We start from the raw sequence: 21686 nt of genomic DNA, 5'->3' as shown, positions 1-21686 counted from the left end.
GGAGAGTGAGGTGAAGAGGTCATCTTTGGGGAAAAGCAGCTTGTTGTGCTGTGTGAGGAGTCTGACAGTGAGTGAGGAGGGGGAGGCAGGAGAGCAGCAGTGTTTACTTTGACTAGCACAGCAGAAGGGAGGAGGTGGCACTGCTGTCCTGACTGAGGAGGAAAGGAGTGGCTGAGGGTGAGCAGTTTGTTTGTCACAGACTCACAGCCAGCCAGTGTGCTGCAACATGTCATGTAAGAAAATTAAATGAAGCAAAGTAATTTATTTTTCAGGTGCTGTGTGATCATTCCAAATTGGAGAGGGGGGAGGGGGGGGGGGAGAGAGGAGGCGCAGGCTCTCAAGTTTGCCTCAGGCAGGAGGAAAGTCTAGAACCGGCCTTGCTGGAGAGTGGCACATGTGTTTTGGAAGGGAATCCCATAGGAAATGTAAGGCACGTGAGAAATATTGTATATGTGAATGCAAGGAAGTTACTCTAGACGCAGGGGTCCCCAACCTGTGGGCCGCGGCCCACTAGTGGTCCGCAGGACATTTCATGGTGGGCCGCGGCTTCAGACTCACTTTCACGCAGATTAACATTTCACTTCTAATTCTAAGGGCAGCCGCGGCAGGAGGGCGGGCGCATCATACGTCTCCAGTCTCCAGGCCCGCCCCCCTCACTCTGTGCGACCGAAGCAGTGGGCGTGGGCGTACGCGTAATGCGTTTCAAGTCCCGCCCCCTCACTATGTGTGGCCAATCACCCCCTGGCGGCGGCGACGCTATTATCGGAGGCGCCAGTCCCGCCTCCTGCATCAGTGGGGATTCCTCTCGGAGGCCTGTCATGCCTCCATGTGACCAATCACCCCCTTCTGAAGCGGCGGCCAATAGCAGCATATCGGAGGTGCCAGTCCCGCCTCCTCCATCAGTGCCCCAATCATCATTCCCCCTTCAGCCTACAGTCCCGCACCCAGGCCAATCAATGAATGGCTGCATGTATTTCATCACTGCGACACAGTCGCAGTGTATACGAGTGCAGCGTCTGGGCGCCATTAGAGAGAGGAGGTCAGACAGAGCCTGCCGCTGTGAGCCTGCCGCTGAGAGCCCACTCAGAGCCTGCACGAGCCTGACATCAAGTAAGCCTTACTTACTTAGTAAGGATCACACACATATACATATATGTGTGTATATATATATATTTCTCTGCTGGGCACTATACTAGTTATAGCTGGGCAGTGGGCACCATACTAGCCATGCTGGGCACTATACTAGCTATAGCTGGGCACTATACTAGCCATGCTGGGCACTATACTAGCTATAGCTGGGCACTATACTAGCCATGCTGGGCACTATACTAGCCATGCTGGGCACTATACTAGCTATAGCTGGGCACTATACTAGCTATAGCTGGGCACTATACTAGCTATAGCTGGGCACTATACTAGCTATAGCTGGGCATTATACTAGCTATAGCTGGGCACTATACTAGCTATAGCTGGGCACTATACTAGCCATGCTGGGCACTATACTAGCTATAGCTAGGCACTATACTAGCCATGCTGGGCACTATACTAGCCATGCTGGGCACTATACTAGCCATAGCTGGGCACTATACTAGCCATGCTGGGCACTATACTAGCTATAGCTGGGCACTATACTAGCTATAGCTGGGCACTATACTAGCTATAGCTGGGCACTATACTAGCTATAGCTGGGCACTATACTAGCTATAGCTGGGCACTATACTAGCCATGCTGGGGCACTATACTAGCCATGCTGGGGCACTATACTAGCCATGCTGGGCACTACCGACCCATACTGGGACTATACTAGCTATACTGGTCACAATACTAGCTATACTGGGGCACTATACTAGCTACACTGGGGTAACTATACTAGCCATACTGGGGCAACTAAACTCCCTATACTGAGGCAACTATGCTAGCTATGCTGCCGCACCCCAGCCCCTCCCCCCGTAACCCGCTGCGCACGACACTGTCCACTAGGTCGCGCGTGCAATAACCCGCGCCCCCCCCCCCCCCCCCCTTCCGGGCCTCGGAGAAAAATTTGGTCAGTAAGTGGTCCCCGGGCCGGAAAAGGTTGGGGACCCCTGCTCTAGAGTAGTCATATGCAGATCTGAGATTGCGTTTGGGTCAGGTCCAGATTTACCTCACATGAGCCTATAGGCCTGGCGCCCTAGATTTCACCCTCCATGAACCTATAAAACTCCCACCAAACTGCACCGCAAGTGTGCTGGCTCCTGGCTTTCCAAGCTGTCACTTCTCCCTTACTTCTCTTGCCTATCATAGCCACAGGTGCCCATTAGTATTAGGTAGCCTAGAAGTAACTAGACGTGGCTAGAGGTGCCCCCAAGTATTAGGTAGCTAAAGGAACCTCAGTATTAAGTAGCAAGTGGTGCCTGACTGAAGGGAGTTCTCATCAGTGGAATGTTGAAGAGCAGGGTGACTATCATTTCATTTATACTCTCATCAGGACTCTGCATAGAGAAGGAAGGAGGGAGGCCCTTCAGGGAGAGGGGAAAGCCGCCTTTCTATCATGAGGCGCCCGCAGGCAAGTGCCTACAGTGCCTTATGGTAAATCCGGCCCTGGGTTGGGTTGATATCTGGAAACTAGTGAGAAGAAGCACATTAGAAAAGCTCCAGTCGCATACATTTAAAGGGACCCAGCACTGGAATGCTGAGATGTATGAGCGTCAAGGAAGCATATGGGCTATTCAGAGGGTATGTATTTTTTATTTTATTATCGCTTCTGGTGCACTTTAACACCAAGCTGTGTGTTGTTGCCATGGATTCCAGCAACTTTCCTAAAATAAAAAAAAATAAAAAAAAAAAAATTTAATGATAGCAGCTGCAGACTGAAATTGAAAGATAATATTTGGTGGCATTCAGCTATTAAATGACTTGTATATTGATACGTTAGGTGGATTATTGTAGTAAAGTGGACTAACCCTAGAAATATAGAAAGCAGTAAAGCTGCACCAATCTGGTTTTGCTCTCAGCAGGAATCTCACCGCCAACCCCGTTTCTTACCTGCTGCTGCTCTATAAACGTCTTTACTATGTGGAAAAATATCTCTCCCCTGAGAGGAAGCCGGCAGATTATTAGGCCCTGCCACATTCTCAGCTACCAGACATCTGTTCACTGGGGATCAGCTAAGAACCTCTAAATCCACTTCACCTGAGAGGTCATCCAATTTGTAGGTGGAGTTCCTCAGGTAAAAGGCTTGTCCTGAAACACAGGCCGCAACATCAGCGACAACACTCATTAATAGACCTGTGCGTCATTTAAAGAGGAACTGTAGTGAAAATCACATAATGAATAAAGTTGTTTATTGTTTACAATATTAATGTATAGATTATTCAGTCAGTGTTTGTAAATTCTTTCCTCTCCCTTATTCACATTCTGAAATGTAACGCTGGTGGTGACATCTTTAGTTCTGCCAGGTGATCTGTACGGAATGTTCGTTACTGAGAGTTCTATGCACCAAGGGAGATATTGCTTGCCTGGCAGTTTGAAACAATGCAATGAGGTTCACAGATAGCAACCTGTCAGAACTGTGACAGATTCCCTGCGCTAGATGAGTCCAGCATATGAGATATGCATAGAAAGGTGTGCTGCAAAGAGCCCCTTTAGGTTTTAGCCTTAAAAAACAGTGTTTCTGTCAGCCCAGGCTTCTTCTCCATAGGAAGTAATTGTTTGTTTATTCTTCTGCTCGAGAGAGGGGAAGATTGCAGATTGTATCGATTGTACATACAATCAAAACTGTATTGTGTGTGGACTCACCAATAAATCCAAAGGGTTATTTTTCCTGCAGCGCTGAATGCCTTCAGAACTCCCTCAGGGTCCAAGGCTGAATGGTAAACTGAGGCAAAGGGAACAAGCATTGGCAGGTGACATCACAAGGACCATGGTCATGACATCACCCTGTGGGAGGGGTTTCACCACAATATCAGGCATACAGACCCTTCTGATGATCTATTCGAGAAAAGGTAAAGATTGTTCGTGGGAAATTGTGTATCAGCTACTGATTGGTCAAGTTCCTCTTTAACCACTTATCCACCACTACACTATATCTACATCCTCTGTGACTTCTCGGAAGCACTGCTGTGCATGATTGGGCTTGTACCTATGTAAACCTCCGACACTATCTACTGCAGCACTAATTGGTGAAAGGGAATATATGTTCCCTGAGCCAATAAGATTGATTTTTACCATTGAAAATGTTTTTCATTTCTCAGTTCATAGTGAAAAATACACACTGTAACATTATTTCAGAATCAAATATCCTCACCATAAATTGTGGCAGGAACATAATCTAATTTTTGTGATAAACGGTAGAAATAACCAAACAAAATTTGTGTTTTTTTATCTACAGTAGCGCTGTTTTATTTTTAAACTGTAATTGGTAAAAATGAGAAATAATGTGTTTTTTTCTATGTTTCCCCTCTTTTTCCTATTGAAATGCATAGAAAACAAAATTGTTCCAGAAAAAAATGCCATACAATGAAAGCCTAGTTTGTCGTGAAAAATAACCCGATAAACTGTATATTTAATTTAGATGTCATAAGTAGGAATAAAGTTATTGCTTATTAAACAGAGACATACTGTAGCTAAAATGTCAAAACTGCTCTGGTCCATAAGCGGGAAACAAGTTCTGGATGTGAAGTGGTTAAAGAGACAGCGTAGGGACTTACAGTAGTATGCAGTAACTTATTCAAGATGCCCACTTTTACAGTACTTTTTTTTAAAGTTTCATCAGCATCAGAAGCACTTTGTATATCTACATATCGCTGTATATTGGTATGTAGCCCCATCCTCCCAGTGATGCTTAGCTTAGGTTGTTTAGCTATTCAGAATTCTCTTCCCAGAGCATTCTGGGAGACCAGCCATTATTTTCACTGGCTTTGGAATCCTCAGAAAGAAACATTCCACAGATCTGCAGCTGAGATAAATTTCAGAATGGAAATCACAATAATAATAATGTATAGATGAAAATTGTAAAAAAAATAAGCAGGGGTGTGCATCCTTACAATGTATTTCTTCAGGTGGCAAAAAGCCTAGAACCAGCCCTGGCAACAAGCTACGTTACAAAAAGTGGCCATTATGCTGCAGTGTTGCATTGCGCCCCATTGAACGTGTCCTTATGCATCTTAACTAATCATTTATGTTTTGGGGAAGATGGTGTGTGTGTGTGTGTGTGGGGGGTGATCTCTTAGGGATGAGAGTGGGCATATTTTATCTTTATGCCATAAAGAAGTTTATCATTAAGCAGCAGTTTTTTCTTCAGGACAGAGCTTACCTTGTCATTAGAATTTATGTAAAAGCCCATAAAGTCTTCATATCCTTGTCACGTACCTCAGATGCTGGAGACCGGGGTGCTGAGGGCAGCAACTCTTGCAGTTCCTGGACTGGGATCAGGAATCTCCAGTGAACAAGAGGCAGGAGCGCTCGCAGGACCCGTGGCGTGACAACCAGGCACGTGACCAAGAAGGTTCCGGAGCACTCCCACAGGTCGGGTCTGGTACTGCAATAACCCGACGGCCAGACAGTTCTGTAGAAAAGCAATGGTTTGGTAACAGAGCGGGCTATCAGACAGATCCGGGTCGACAACAGAGGTGGTTCTCGTACAAGCAAGGATTCGGCAACACGGTAGGTCCTAGACAGGCAAAGGTCAGCAATGGAGCGGGTAGTCGTACAAAGCCGGGGTCATAGACAAAACGGGTAGTCAGACAAGCCGAGGTCAGTAACATAACAGGAATCAGTCATACAGCAAGTCGCATCATGGGAGAGCACCCAGAAACTAGTTGCAATACAACAGCACTGAGTACTGCTCTCTGCAGGCTTATATAGGCCGTTTGGCGCGAACATGGCGTCATGCGTCAGTACGTACGCATGTGCACATCCCCACGCGTAATTACTTACGTGAAATCATGCACACGTGTACATCCATCCACATGTGCATGCGCAACACGCCCACCCCCACGACTTCCAGCGCAGAGGCAAACAATGCCACACATAGCGCTCACTAGGGGTGTAACAATAGACCCTGCAGGGGATGCAGCTGCAGGGGGGCCCATAAACCACAGGGGGCCCTGTCCTGAAAGACTGAGAACTAAGGGCAAGGAGAGAAAAAACTTTCTTCTCTTTGTCAGTTGTTCTAATGACTGCATCTGCTCAGCCACTGATAAGGAATCATACAAAGTTTTGCAGACAAAGATTTGTAGACAGTGTGCAGCAGGGTCTTCTGTACAGCCTTTTCGACCTCCAGCTTTTCTACCACTCCCCAAGTGCTGTGTCCTGTAGTAATGCTTGAGAAGTTTGGGCACGGAGAGAAGGTGGGAGGGGGCCCCATTCAAAGTTTGTTCCGCTTTAATTCGTCTTCATGCAAGATATGATACATACATAATTGCAGTTCCTTGTGGTATCAAACCTGTTCCAGGTGTCTGTGCTGGGGTGTGTCGGGGTTCGGTGACCAGGGTGGAGAGACTGCACTAAGTCGTTTCGCGCCTGACTGGCGCTTGTTCACGTGCTTGTGTCTATAACCATAAGTGCGCCGTGCGGCTTCCTGTATATGGTCTGGAAGTCGCACCCTCGGCGCTCGGGATTGGTGCGAGGAGTGATGTCACGGGGGTTGGGGGTGAAGGGGCGGGGCCACGCCGTTCCATCGGCGAAGGTGATAGTGCGCCGCATATGCTGGACGTAGCAAGCATATGCGGCGGTTCTGGTCGCTATGGCGACATATTCCTTATATACTGTGAGTGACAAGAAATACAACAATACTGTGTTCGTTATCAAAAGTGCTCAGAATATACATACTGTGCCATAACATTGAGCATTTAACATTGCAATAAAGTGGCTAGTGCTGATTCAAACATTTTACATAATTCCGTGCTTGTGAACATTTAGTGAACTTGGTATGTACGTCCATAGTGGCATGAAATGGCATTCTTTTACTATCTTGCTGCCCATTGTGTTAAAAACACCTTTTTATTATTATAATAAAATCCTCGTGTAAACCCCAATACCCTATTAAAAAAGAGACTGGGGGTGATACTGCCAATCTTAAAGGAGACCCTTGGAGGTACATTATCCCCTATATAGTTCCGGCTACCATCCACCTATTAAAGTTTCCAGAAGGGTCCATTTGGTTAGCCTCTATTTTTGGGTTTTGGGTCATTTAACCTGCACTACAAAGGAAGAAAGAGGGGTGCAAAAAGCACAGACAAAAGGTAAGTATGGGGAAAAAGATCTCTATTTGATGCCTGGTCGCGATCCAGTGTCTATGGTCGCGAAACCCATGTTGCCTTCTCCATAACAGAAGGGGGGAGAAACCAAGGGTGGGAGTGTGTTACCAACCAGAATCCAGGCTGATTTGCCAGAAATACAGACTGGGCACCTTACAAGAACCCAAAACACACCTCAGGCCCCTGGGCAGAGGGCGAATCTGCCCCCTCACAGTCTACCCCAGTGTGTATTAAGGGTGATCCATTTATTAATGGGTCAACAGTGCATAGTGCACTTTTAGGTCCTGTGCACCCTGCACTTTTAGGTCCTGTGCACCAGGACCCTATCTTATAGGTGCCCTTAGGTCTGTTCTGGCATCATCATCAGGAAAAGTACATGAGGGAGGAGGAAAAAGAAGAGACCCAGGTATACAAGTGGAAGTCAAGGCCACATCTAGTGTGTCCCGAAGTCCCAGAAAGTCCAGGGCCCAGAAACCAGGAGGAGGAGAGGAGGGATGAGGAAGAAGAAATGCAGACCATAGAGTCTACATTTAGAGTATCAAGGCACCAAAATAGGAAAGGCAAGGGCACGGGTCTCTACATTACATTTGGGGGATACTTTGTTTATATGAACAGCGCCCCCCCACCTGGCATTTCTGGTGTCCCAGGCCCATCGGACCTAGGGAAGCTATGGGTCAAGGAAGCAGGCCAAATCTAGCCTGTCGTTGAGACCTATTGGTCCCATTGCCTCTGTACGTTGAATTACCCGTGACTCTCATCGGGTCAACTCACGGTCGCGGTCGCCCCCTCTCCTAGAGGCACTGACATGCAGGAGACCTGCAAATTTCAGGCACTTGGCATTGCCTCCATGTGCTTCCCTTACGTGTTCGATGAGCCGGGGGCAACCCTTACCTGATTTTATGGATTTAAAATGTTCATTAACCCTTTCCTTTAGGGGCCTGGTGGTTTTGCCAACATAATAAAAATCACAAGGACAAAATACCACATAAGACACAAACTTTGTTTGGCAGGAAAAACTTTGTTCTTAAGGGTAACTTCAAAAATGATCAATCAAGAAAAGTTTCTGAGTACAAATTTATGAAAATGTTCAAGACATTAACAGAAGGTTTAAATTGTGGAACAGGATTCATGACACCTTATGTAACATGATTGATTTGGCTTCATGATCTTCAAAAACCTGCTGGATTTCATGTATGGTTGCACTAACTCACTGGCTCCAGCCTGCTGATCACCTGACACCTAACGGATAAACAGTAACCAACACAACTGTCATCTTCGTGTTTACCATTTATCTGCATCAGTGTTTTACTTCAGCTTACATCTGGAAATATGCCTGAAGAAGGGGACTAGATCCCAGAAAGCTTGCATCATTTAACTCTATTAGTTAGCCATTAAAAGGTATTATTTCTTACAAACCGTTGTTTTTTTTCTACCTATATAAATTGTTTGGCTAACACGGTACAGAAACTTTTTTGCTACTATTTGGCAGGTAATGAAAGCCCGCACCTCCCATTGTACTCCTCCCAGGCGGTAGTTGGTACCTTCCCGCATATAAGGGCAATACTTGCATTTACCACATTTGTGGTTACCCCTAGGGCGGTTAATGCCCAACCAATTCATGGCTGGGCATGAGCGATACTCACTCCGAATTAGAATGTCGCCCAGAGTGGGGGCCCTTCTGTACGCTATCCTGGGCGGGTCTGGGAACACTCTCCGGAGTGCGGGATCTCTTGCTACCAATGACCAATTTTTCTTAACAATCTGTGTTATTTTCTTGGCCATGGGGGTATAGTCGAACGTCAAAGTGAATTGACCTTTTTCTTTGCTCCTGGGGGTCCTAGAGAGGAGGGAAGACCTGTCCCTATCTCTGGCTCTATCCCTAGCCTTCACAAGGAATTCCCTGTCATATTTCCTTGCTTCCAATCGTGCAGTTAGCTCTTGATGATGATGCCAGAACAGACCTAAGGGCACCTATAAGATAGGGTCCTGGTGCACAGGACCTAAAAGTGCAGGGTGCACAGGACCTAAAAGTGCACTATGCACTGTTGACCCATTAATAAATGGATCACCCTTAATACACACTGGGGTAGACTGTGAGGGGGCAGATTCGCCCTCTGCCCAGGGGCCTGAGGTGTGTTTTGGGTTCTTGTAAGGTGCCCAGTCTGGACTTCTGGCAAATCAGCCTGGATTCTGGTTGGTAACACACTCCCACCCTTGGTTTCTCCCCCCTTCTGTTATGGAGAAGGCAACATGGGTTTCGCGACCATAGACACTGGATCGCGACCAGGCATCAAATAGAGATCTTTTTCCCCATACTTACCTTTTGTCTGTGCTTTTTGCACCCCTCTTTCTTCCTTTGTAGTGCAGGTTAGATGACCCAAAAAAACAAAAATAGAGGCTAACCAAATGGACCCCTCTGGAAACTTTAATAGGTGGATGGTAGCAGGAACTATATATGGGATAATGTACCTCCAAGGGTCTCCTTTAAGATTGGCAGTATCACCCCCAGTATTTTTTAATAGGGTATTGGGGTTTACACAGGGATTTTATTATTATAATAATAAAAAGGTGTTTTTAACACAATGGGCAGCAAGATAGTAAAAGAATGCCATTTCATGCCACTATGGACGTACATACCAAGTTCACTAAATGTTCACAAGCACGGAATTATGTAAAATGTTTGAATCAGCACTAGCCACTTTATTGCAATGTTAAATGCTCAATGTTATGGCACAGTATGTATATTCTGAGCACTTTTGATAACGAACACAGTATTGTTGTATTTCTTGTCACTCACAGTATATAAGGAATATGTCGCTATAGCGACCAGAACCGCCGCATATGCTTGCTACGTCCAGCATATGCGGCGCACTATCACCTTCGCCGATGGAACGGCGTGGCCCCGCCCCTTCACCCCCAACCCCCGTGACATCACTCCTCGCACCAATCACGAGCGCCGAGGGTGCGACTTCCAGACCATATACAGGAAGCCGCACGGCGCACTTATGGTTATAGACACAAGCACGTGAACAAGCGCCAGTCAGGCGCGAAACGACGTAGTGCAGTCTCTCCACCCTGGTCACCGAACCCCGACACACCCCAGCACAGACACCTGGAACAGGTTTGATACCACAAGGAACTGCAATTATGTATGTATCATATCTTGCATGAAGACGAATTAAAGCGGAACAAGGTGACAGTTGCCCGGCTCGTTTTGATGTACTTGCTGCATGATGACTTCTTTCTAAGTAGTTTGCACCGGTTGCACGTCCTTTGGCTTTGTTTCACATGCTGTTTTACAGGAGTGCTTTGAGGTGAAGTGTTGCACAGTCAGAAGATACACATGCAGGCTGCTTCCTCTGTTCTCTCCCTCCCAAGATACATGTGCTGAGTGCCGAGTGGTGTGTATTTCTACTGTGTACCCCATTCAAAGTTTTGCAGGGGGGCCACGTGATTTCTAGTTACGCCCCTGGCACTCACGGAGGCAGATGCCCTACGTCCACCCGGATGCACACGTATGTGTCAACTGCCTGACTGCACAGGTACTGACCATGACACTCCTCATCATGTCCTGATTTGATATCACTGTCCACAGAAGCAGGCGACATGCAGGCCCACGTGTGGACAGTAGTATCACTTCCTGCGGACAATACAACCATCTATATAAACAGTGAACGAAAGCCACTTAAGTTGTCACTCCATGAACCCTACTGAAAATGTACAGACTTTTTCATTTTTTTATCTCTCGAAAGTTATTTAGTGGGGGGCCCAAACTGTTGTACTTAACCGAAGACTGCTAGGACATACTTTTATCCTAATAGAATTAACCGTGGGAACTATTTTTAGCAAAAAGTTCAACATTATCCATGTATTTTAATGTGGGAAAAGTGTGTCCTTTCCCTGGGCTAATGTTTGATGTGTTCCAGCCCTCCCGCCGGCATGTTTAAGGATCGGAGGGGCTCTAGAGGAGACGAGAACTTCCTCTCAGATTCTCTCTGCTTTCTTTCGTGAAAATGACATTCCTAAGCTGTTTCACTTTCTGACAGGAAATGGATCTGTGCCAGGATGATTAAAGTCCAAGAAAACATAATAGTTCCAAAGCTGCAGCAGTTCTTTAGGAGCTACGAGCTTGACACAGTGTCAAACAAATGTGAATTATTGTTTAATAAATTTGAATAATTTGGACCTGGTGAAAAATGTGCTCTTGGCAGCGTTTTTTGCACCTCGTAAGCGTGCAAGACAAGCATACACATATGTGCACGTATAGACAGAAGGATGCAGATTCAGGCAAGAAACATGCGTGTTATGTCGTGGTCAGAGGGCAGTGACTGCATGCAGGGCAGAGGCAAGAAGGGCTCCAGCCTCAGGGCGCAGTGTAGGAGGGGGCGCACAACTCACTCAGCTATCATTCCCCTATCGTGTTTGAAGCAGTGAGAAATAAGAAATGGGGATGCATGGTGACTGCAAGCCAGATAACTAGAGATTAAGGTGTTGTGGCGGGGGGGGAGCTCATAGTCTAATAGCAATCAGTGTGAGGGTTGGGGTAGGTGGGCTGGAGGGTTTGCACTTTGGTTTCTCAGCCTTGGGTGCTGGAGGACCTTATCCTCCCTCTGGCTGCATGTTAGGATTACTGCTTTCTTAAAATAGGAGGTAAATCATGTGATTTTAGGCCCTCATTCCATGTGTTATAGATCTCGGACAGTTCTCATCAATGTTGTACCTCATATTATAGTGTTCTCCAATAAAGAGCACCATAATAGTTTTCTCCATTATAATGCAATTAAAAAGTGTCCTTCATGTCCGTCACCTCTCGCCATCATGTATACAAGACTTCTTGCAAGCTTCGCCCCTCTCCTGGAATGCCCTTCCTCTACACATCTGTCACTGACCAGCCTTTAAACGCTCCCTCAAAACTCACTTTTTCTGACAAGCTTAGCTTACCATCTAACTTAGGCCATTCCCACTTTGACCTTGACGTCTGTACTCCTTACTAGATAACCTAAAAACACAAAGCCTGTATGAATACTGTATGCCAACCCCCTCCCCCCCCCCAATTAATTTGGATTGTAAGCTCCCAAACGCACAAAGGACAGGCTCCCTCACCCTTTTGTGTCTTTCGTTTTGTATCTTGCAATCTGTTATACATTTAATTCATCATGTTAATTTATTGTAATTGTAATCATGTTACATTTGTCCCAGTGATGAGCGAAAATGCAAATATTCTTTTCGCCGAATTTTCGCGAAAATAAGTACTATTTTCGTTTCGAAAGGCGAAAATTCGCCGAATATTTTCGCATTAACTTTCGCCTAAAGTCCGTTTTTTTCGCGTTGAATTTCTAAGCCCCCTTACAAGCTAGAATCACCAAATTTGCAGGGTATATTAAGGAGATATGTGGGTACAAGAGGAAAAAGAAATTTTTCAAAAAGACCTTATAGTTTTTGAGAAAATCGACTTTAAAGTTTCAAAGGAAAAAAGTATACATTTAAATGCAGTAAATGACAGTTACTGTAGCAAACCTAGCAGTAGTGTAAATTTACTAATATCAAAAGAAAGGGCCAAGTGTAAGTGCCATGGGCTAAGTGTCAAGTGCAAACTGCCAAGTGCAAAGGGCCGAGTGCCAAGTGCAAAGGGCCAAGTGCCAAGTGCAAAGGGCCAAGTGCAAAGTGCAAACGGCCAAGTGCAAGTGCAAAGGGCCAAGGGTCAAATGAAAAGGGCCAAGTGCAAAGGGCCAAGTGCAAAGAGCCCTTGGCTCTTGGCCCTTTGCCTTTGCACTTGGCCCTTTTCATTTGACACTTGGCCCTTTGCACTTGCACTTGGCTCTTTGCACTTGGCCCTTTGCCTTTGCACTTTGCCTTTGCACTTGGCCCTTTGCACTTGCAATTGGCCCTTTGCCTTTGCACTTGGCCCTTTGCACTTGGCCCTTTGCACGTGCAATTGGCCCTTTGCACTTGGGCCTTTGCCTATGCACTTGGCCCTTTGCACTTGGCCCTTTGCACTTGGCCCTTGCACTTGGCCCTTGCACTTGGCCCTTTGCACTTGGCAGTTTGCACTTGGCACTTGGCCCTTTCTTTTGATATTAGTAATTTTACACTACCTCTAGGTTTGCTTAAAGGGATACTGTAAGGGGGGGTCGGGGGAAAATGAGTTGAAGTTACCTGGGGCTTCTAATGGTCCCCCGCAGGCATCCTGTGCCCGCGCAGCCACTCCCCAATGCTCCGGCCCTGCCTCCAGTTCACTTCTGGAATTTCAGACTTTAAAGTCTGAAAACCACTGCGCCTGCGTTGCCATGTCCTCGCTTCCCCTGATGTCACCAGGAGCACACGGCGCAAGCACAGACCATACTGGGCCTGCGCAGTATGCTCCTGGTACCATCAGCGGGAGTGAGGACACGGCAACGCAGGCGCAGTGGTTTTCAGACTTTAAAGTCTGAAATTCCAGAAGTGAACCAGAGGCGGGGCCGGAGCATTGGGGAGTGGCTGCGTGGGCACAGGATGTCTGTGGGGGACCATTAGAACCCCCGGGTAACTTCAACTCATTTTACCCCGACCCCCTCCAACAGTATCCCTTTAAGTAACTGTCATTTACTGCATTTAAATGTATACTTTTTTCCTTTGAAACTTTAAAATCGATTTTCTCAAAAACTATAAGGTCTTTTTGAAAAATTTCTTTTTCCTCTTGTACCCACATATCTCTTTAATATACCCTGCAAATTTGGTGATTCTAGCTTTTAAGGGGGCTTAGATATTCAACGCGAAAAAAACGGACTTTAGGCGAAAATTAATGCGAAATTTCGCCCTTTGAAGCGAAAATAGTAGTTATTTTCGCGAAAATTCGGCGAAATCGAAAATGGGATTTTCGATGCGAAAATGGCTTTGGCGAAAATTCGCAAGCAACACTGATTTGTCCCTGTAATGACCCATTCTATATTTTGTACCAGTGTCCGTATTTGGTGCACCCCGTTGTGGTACATCAATAATAATATTAATATTAATAATAATAGTGCACCATTATAGAGTTCTTCATTATAGTGCCTTTCATGATAGTACACCATTATAGTGTCCTTCATTAGAGTGCACCATTATAGTATACTTCATTATAACTCACTATTATAGTGTCCTCCCCAATGCTCAGCTGCCCATTGTCATACCTCCATATGACTCCTTAGACTTCCTGTATCTCACACCATGTAGAAACATTTCGGAGCAGTATGCTGGTGTGACATTGTGTCTCTGCTTGCAGGACCCGCAGGGCCAAAGAGTGATTCAATATGGCAGCCCCATTTTGGGTGTACCTTTCTGAGTCATACCCCCCCCCCCCCCCCCAATCTGGCCATTTCAGAGTATGCAGAGTTTAGCATGAGGGGACAACACTCTATGACACCTTCTAGTGGTGTCTCTCTTTAAATGCGCCACTCCAGGAGTCAGAGAGGAGACACTGTGAGTATGACAGGCTGAGTATACAAGTGAAAACAAGTGAATTGTATCCACATGCTCTGCTCCACGTATCGGGGCCATTTCTGTACTTGTTGTCACCCCAGGCAAGAATATCCCCTCCCCCCACCAAAAAGAAAAAAAAAGATATATATATATATACAGGTATATGTGTATATATATATATATATATATACACACATGCTATAAAATACATCCCATACAAGATAAACCATGTACCATAAAATACAATTTGGCACCATGTCACTCAAACAATACTACAATACCTCATGTCCCCCACATAACATGCTCAGACAGACACCATGTACACTGCACTCTCCTGCCATGCTCTCAGAGACAATGGCACTCCAGGTGAATGCCTCCAATTCCTTTGGCTAAAAACAGCCCTGCTGCATATAATGCATATGGGGGTAGGCTACCTAATACTGGGGGCACATCTGGCTATCAATACTGCAGGCATGTCTGCTATCTATAGGGGGAGGGGACTACCTAATACTGGGGGCATATATGGCTACCTATACTGGGAAGGAGGCTACCCAATAGCACTGGCACAACTTCTATTTATACTAGGGAGGGGGATACCTAATAGTAGGGGCATATCTGGGTAGGTGGGGGGGGGTGTATTTTGGAATCTCCACCTCTAGTGCTGGAAAGTCTTGTCTTTGCCCTGCATTGACTGGATACTTACACAGGGCTAGAAAACAGTTTGTGCCTGAAATGGTTATTTAAACTAGGTTTATATATCACACACGTATCAGGGGAGCAGTAGAGGCTATACTGTACACTTTCTCACTGTCACCGTGTTCTTTCGCACAGCAAGCCCTCCCGTGGGTCAGCCATGGTCCCAGCATCCACAGCTCACTCCACAGAGCACCCCCTGGCAGGCTGCTCTGACAATATTCTCCATCCGCTGACTGTGAGACGGGACCACCAGCATTCCAGCCCCGGGCAGCAGCCAGAGCCAGGTGTCTGGAGGTGAAGCCATCACATCACAGGGACCGGCACAGGAAATCGGCGCATTAGGCAACAACTCAGACAAGAGTTTATTTTCGAACCTCTCAATACTCTGTTATGTTTCTCTCACGTCCATCAGCAGGGTGTTACTATATTTATTTACTTTTACACTGAACATTTTAGAGTTTTTATCCTGGTACAATTCAGACTTTGAAAGGCTGATCACAGTTAGTCAGTCATATTTTTTCCCTCATCATGCATGCTCTATTACTACTATACTATATATACATTTGTTTAAAGTGAAACTCTAGATTTAAAAATAGAACAAAACTGTCAACGTTATACATTTTCAGAGATTTTGTGATACAGAATATTATGTTACGTTATGGAGAACCAGTAATGATGCAAGAAAATGGGCCTAATCCAAGCGGCATCCTCCTTGGTCTGCATCCGTGGAACCCAGCAGTGTCTTGAGACATTGCCACCAGCAGACCCCAGATTCACCAGGATGGCCTTGGTGGTGATACTTGGATTCTTTTTCACCTCTCTCACTATCCTTCTGGCCAGCACAGGTGTCACTTTTGACTTCCGACCAAGTCCTCTTAGATTTTCCACAGTGCGGAACGTCTTGTATTTTTTAATAATACTTTGCACTCTAGCCACTGGAACGTTAAAACATTTAGAAATGGGCTTGTAGCCCGTTCCTGACTTGTGAGCAGCCACAGTGCGCAGCCGCAGGTCCTCACTGAGCACCTATGTCTTAGCCATGACTGTCCACAAACCAACTGCAGAGAGCTGCTGTTTTTCACCTGCTGAGTTGATTAAAACAGCTGTTCCCAATTAATCAGGGTAATTAGGATGCTTTAGAACAGCTTGGACTATTTGGAATGGTATAGAACTTTGGATTTTCTCGTAGACTCTGACAGTTTGTGAAGGGAACGAATAATTTTGGACTGAACACTTTTTGCTCAAATGTAAATAAAAGCTGAGAAATGTTTTTTTCAACAATAATGCCTCTTGTGCATTGTCTTATTATCTTTTTGGAGACACCTATGTCATTTCACGTCAAAAAAATTACCTGCTGGTTGAATAAAAGTAACTTTAAAGGAGAACTGTAGTGAGAGGTATATGGAGGTTGCCATATTTATTTCTTTTTAAGCAATACCAGTTGCCTGGCAGCCCTGCTGATCTATTTGGCTGAAGAAGTGTCTGAATCACACCAAAAACAAGCATGCAGCTAATCTTGTCATATCTGTCAAAATTGTCAGAAAAACCTGATCTGCTGCATGCTTGTTCAGGGGCTATGGCTGAAAGTATTAGAGGCAGAGGATCAGCAGGATAGCCAGGTAACTGGTATAGCTTAAATGGAAATAAATATGGCAGCCTCCATACACCCCTCTCTACAGTTCTCCTTTAAAAAGACTCAGAGACGAAGACAACAATGCATTTATACATACCTCAGGCTTCCTCCAGCCCCATCCACATGGATCGCTCCCACGCCGCCGTTCTCAGCCGTCTCTATCACCAGTACGGGGTCCTGTCACTTCCGTCAGTTAGGGCCAGACAACGCAAGCGCAGTGCGCTTCCTCCGTACTGCGCAGGCGCTTGCGTGAATTGGTGAATTTTGATTAGCTTTTGTAGGCTCCACCTACTTTTCTGAATATTAATCCCAGTCACCCACTGTGCAAAGTTTAAGAACCCTGCCATTGACAGACAGTGTAAGAATGGCTGCAGTTTACATTCTGGCAGTTAAATTTTTATTTTTCTCCACCCACTGATGTCCTGATGTTTCCCGGGTATGTATTTGGCTGCTGTTGGCTATGGCCACTTTTTCTAACCCTAACACACAATTGTCAATAGTCAATGACCAAGTTTGTGAGATTTGTGGTCTTTGGCATGAATAATTTTCATTGAAATGAAACACATCTGATTCGCTGTTTGTAGCCCCATCCATTTTCTAAATATTTAACCCCAGTCACCCAATGATCAACTGTACCAGTTTTGAAGCTTGTGCCATTAACAGTGCAAAAATGGCAGCAATTAAATATTTGCCTTGAAAATCAATAGGTGAATTGTGATTGGTTTTTGTAGGCTCCACCCACTTTTCTGAATATTAATCCCAGTCACCCAGTGACCAACTGTGCAAAGTTTTAGAACCCCACAATTAATAGTGTAAGAATGGCTGCAGTTTACATTTTCCCAGTCAAATTTGTGTTTGTCTCCACCCACTGAAGACTCAGCATTGCCCAGGTATGTATTTGGCTGGTGCAAGCTCCGCCCACTTTTTCTAACCCAAACACAAAATTACTTAATGACCAAGTTTGTGAGCTTTGAGGTCTTTGGCATCAATAATTTGCATTGAAATAAAATAAATCTGATTGGCTGTGGCTCCACCACTTTTCTGAATTTGAACCCCAATCACCCAATGGCCAACTGTACCAGGTACAGGTGATTAACAGTGCAAGAGGCTTGTGCCATTAACAGTGCAAGAATGGCATCAATTAAATATTCCCCTTAAAGATTAATAGGTGGATTTTGATTGACTTTTGTAGGCTCCACCCACTTTTCTGAATATTAATCTCAATCACCCAGTGACCAACTGTGCAAAGTTTGAGAACCCCACCATTAATAGTGTAAGAATTGCTGCAGTTTACATTTTCTCAGTGAAATTTGTATTTGTCTCCGCCTACTGATGACCCAGCATTGCCCGATTATGTATTTGGCTGGTGTTGGCTGCGCCCACTTTTCCTAACCCTAACACACAATTACTCAATGACCACGTTTGTGAGCTTTGTGGTCTTTGGCATCAATAACCTGCATTAAAATGAAACAAATCAGATTGGCTGTTTGGGGTTCCACCCCATTATATAAATTTAAACCCCAGTCACGCAATGATCAACTGTACCAGGTTTGAGGCTTGTGCCATTAACAGTGCAGGAATAGCAGCAATGAAATATTCCCCTTAAAAATCAATCGGTAATTTTTGATTGTTTTTTGTAGGCTACACCCACTTTTCTGAATATTAACCCCAGTCACCCAGTAACCAACTGTGCAAAGTTTGAGAACCCTACCATTAACAGTGTAAGAATGGCTGTTGTTTACATTTTCCCAGTAAAACTTGTATTTGTCTCCGCCCACTTATGACCCCGCATTGCCCGCTTATGTATTTGGCTGGTGTTGGCTGTGCCCGCTTTCCTAACCCACAATTAATCAATTACTCAATTATTAAGTTTGTGAGCTTTGCGGTGTTTGGCAACAATAATTTGCATTGGAATGAAACAAATCTGATTGGCTATTTGTGGCTCCACCCCCTTTCTGAAATTGAACCCGAGTCACCCAATGATCAACTATACCAGGTTTGAGGCTTGTGCCATTAACAGTGCAAGAATGGCAGAAATGTAAATATTCCCCTTGAAAATCATTAGGTGAATTTTGATTGGCTTTTATAGGCTCCAACCACTTTTCTGAATAATAATCCCAGTCACCCAACGACCAACTGTGCAAAGTTTGAGAACCCTACCATTAACAGTGTAAGAAAAACAAAAGTTTGCTTTCTTAAAAACAGAAAGAATTTGCAATAATTCAGGTTGGAGTGAGCTTGAAATGTCTCCCAGTGCATTACTGCTGAATATATGCAAATTAACCATTGTTACCCTTAGAAGCTAAACACACCTCCAGAACCGCTGGAATGCAATGATGTGTCAGCTTGTTAAATTGTACAGAGCCATAATAATCCAACACGCATACAGACTGTTTTTGATTGTTTGATCCTTATCAGTGCATGGCATGGATTAATTTGGCTCTATGCAGTAGGGCTTGTAACACCGAGAGGGACATGCTACCCAGCAAACTCATGGTGACCCAGAACTCATTGGAGTGTGTAAGGGACTACAATGGTCCTAAAAGCCCCCTTACTAAGATGTTAAGAAAAACAAATGTTTGCTTTCTTAAAACAGAAAGAATTTGCGATAATTCAGGTTAGAGTGAGCTTGAGATGTCTCCCAGAGCATCACTGCTGAATATATGCAAATTAACCATTCTACCCTTAGAAGCTAAACACACCTCCAGTGTAAGGCCTAGTGCACACCGGAGCGTTTCCGCTGCGGGTTGCGATCCGCTTGCGGCTGCGGATCCGCTAGGGTAATGTATTTCAATGGGCTGGTGCACACCAGAGCGGGAGGCGTTTTGCAGAAACGCATACTCCCAGGCTGCTGCAGATTTTGGATTGCGGATGCGTTTCTGCCTCAATGTTAAGTATAGGAAAAACGCAAACCGCTCTGAAAAACGGCACTTCAGAGCGGTTTGCCAGGCGTTTTTGTTACAGTAGCTGTTCAGTAACAGCTTTACTGTAACAATACATGAAATCTACTACACCAAAAACGCTTCCTAAAACCGCAAAATGCTAGCTGAAACGCTACAGAAAAAGAAGAAAAAGCGTTTCAAAATCTGCTAGCATTTTGCGGATTTGCTAGCGTTTTTTGGTGTGCACCAGGCCTAACAGTGTATGGCTGCAGTTTACATTTTCCAGTGAAATTTGTATTTGTCTATTTTTGGTTATGGGAATAAAAAGTATCCTATACTTTATTCCAGGTAATGTACTATGTGTGTGCCAAATTTCATTCAAATCCGTTCAGCCGTTTTTGCGTGATCGAGTAACAAACATCCAAACATCCAAACATCCAAACATCCGAACTTTCCCATTTATTATATTAGTAGGATTAATAAATAAAACAGATTTATCAACGTAAACTATAAGGGTGGATAATAATAATAATATTGTAAACTATATTTGGCAATGTTAAATAAAGTAAATTTTTATGGAATATAATTATTAAACAGATGTATAACATTATTATTATTATTTTTTTTTATTATTTTTCCATGCAGTGATGAGCATAAATGCAGATATTCTTGTCGCATTAGTTCTTGGAAAAATAATGTTCAATTCATCTTTCGAGTCAAAATGCCATTGAAAATCATTTTTTAATACGTCTGTGATTTTCCATTTTTTTCACAAATGTTCACGCAAAAATGCGCTTTTTGCAAATCTTCTCAGTAAAACTACCGATTTTTCACCTTTCTGAGAATTTTCGCAATACTGAGAAAATACAGTGTAATGCAAGTATTTTCTCGAAATTGAAAACAACATTTTCAATGCAAAAATGTGCAAGTAACTGGTTTTACGGTCTGATTTTGTTGTTTATGACGAATCTGTTTTAGTTAACAAAAAAAAAAACATTAAAATGAAAGCCCTAGCTAGCATTGATATAATATTTTTTTGTATTTTATTGTTAACCTTTTATGAGCAATTGCTCAAAATAAAAAATAAAAAACTTCTGATTGGTTGTTATGGGTTACAGGCCTCTGAACATTGCTCTTTGCTGCATTGGCCTTATTAATAGACTTTCTCTCTCTCGGTCTCTCTGCGGTCTTTGAAAACAGGATTGGGAGCTGACATAAATGCAGCAGATGAGATTTGGTGTATGAGCAGATGAATAAAGGCTTTATACTGTCTGTCAACAAGAGCAAGCTATTCATAACTACTTCTCAGACAAGTGAAATTGATCAGACAAGTCAGTCAGTGTCATAGAGGGCCGTTTGTCACTTCATAAGCGGCAGCAATCTGCTGTCGTATAAATTCAAGAGCGATGTTGACTGAATCCCGTCAAGCGGAGGGAGTAGATAGTGTCCCTCCATCTGTAATTGGTTCGGCCCTTTCCTGTCACTGTGTACATCCCCGTGATCTTTCCCCAGACTGACACGGAGAAAAGAACAACAAGTGCTGTCAGAGTACATTGAAGGGCGTTTATGTATCTCCGCATTGTGATGTCGATATCACTTGTTACAGGTCTCAGTGTCGGTGTGAACAAATAATACTTCAGTGGCCTGCTGGCCTCTTCCTGCGGGGAGAACTGTAAGTTTCAGCAAACTCTGGTGAAATGTCAAGGAGAAGGGTTAATGTGTGGCTTAGAAGCTCTCTCGCCCTCCACATCGAGGTGTAGTACAAGAGTTATTAAGTGAGGGTGTCAGTAGATTCTTTAC

At 44.5% G+C, this 21686-nt stretch overlaps 1 long non-coding RNA gene across 1 annotated transcript in view; it reads left to right on the top strand.

The window, feature by feature from the left end:
* LOC137525864 (uncharacterized) overlaps positions 1–11335 on the top strand; it is a 150774-nt gene extending 139439 nt beyond the window's left edge. The window contains exons 3-5 of the long non-coding RNA XR_011023044.1: positions 3809–3983; positions 5355–5643; positions 11285–11335. This is a non-coding gene — a long non-coding RNA (uncharacterized lncRNA). The remainder of the gene's footprint in view (positions 1–3808; positions 3984–5354; positions 5644–11284) is intronic.
* Positions 11336–21686: the final 10351 nt, after the last annotated feature.

Source organism: Hyperolius riggenbachi, chromosome 7 (assembly GCF_040937935.1).
Source record: "Hyperolius riggenbachi isolate aHypRig1 chromosome 7, aHypRig1.pri, whole genome shotgun sequence".
NCBI classification, from domain to species: Eukaryota; Metazoa; Chordata; class Amphibia; order Anura; family Hyperoliidae; genus Hyperolius; species Hyperolius riggenbachi.
Note: the sequence above shows the minus strand (reverse complement) of the source record. Positions and strands in the feature narration are given on the sequence as shown.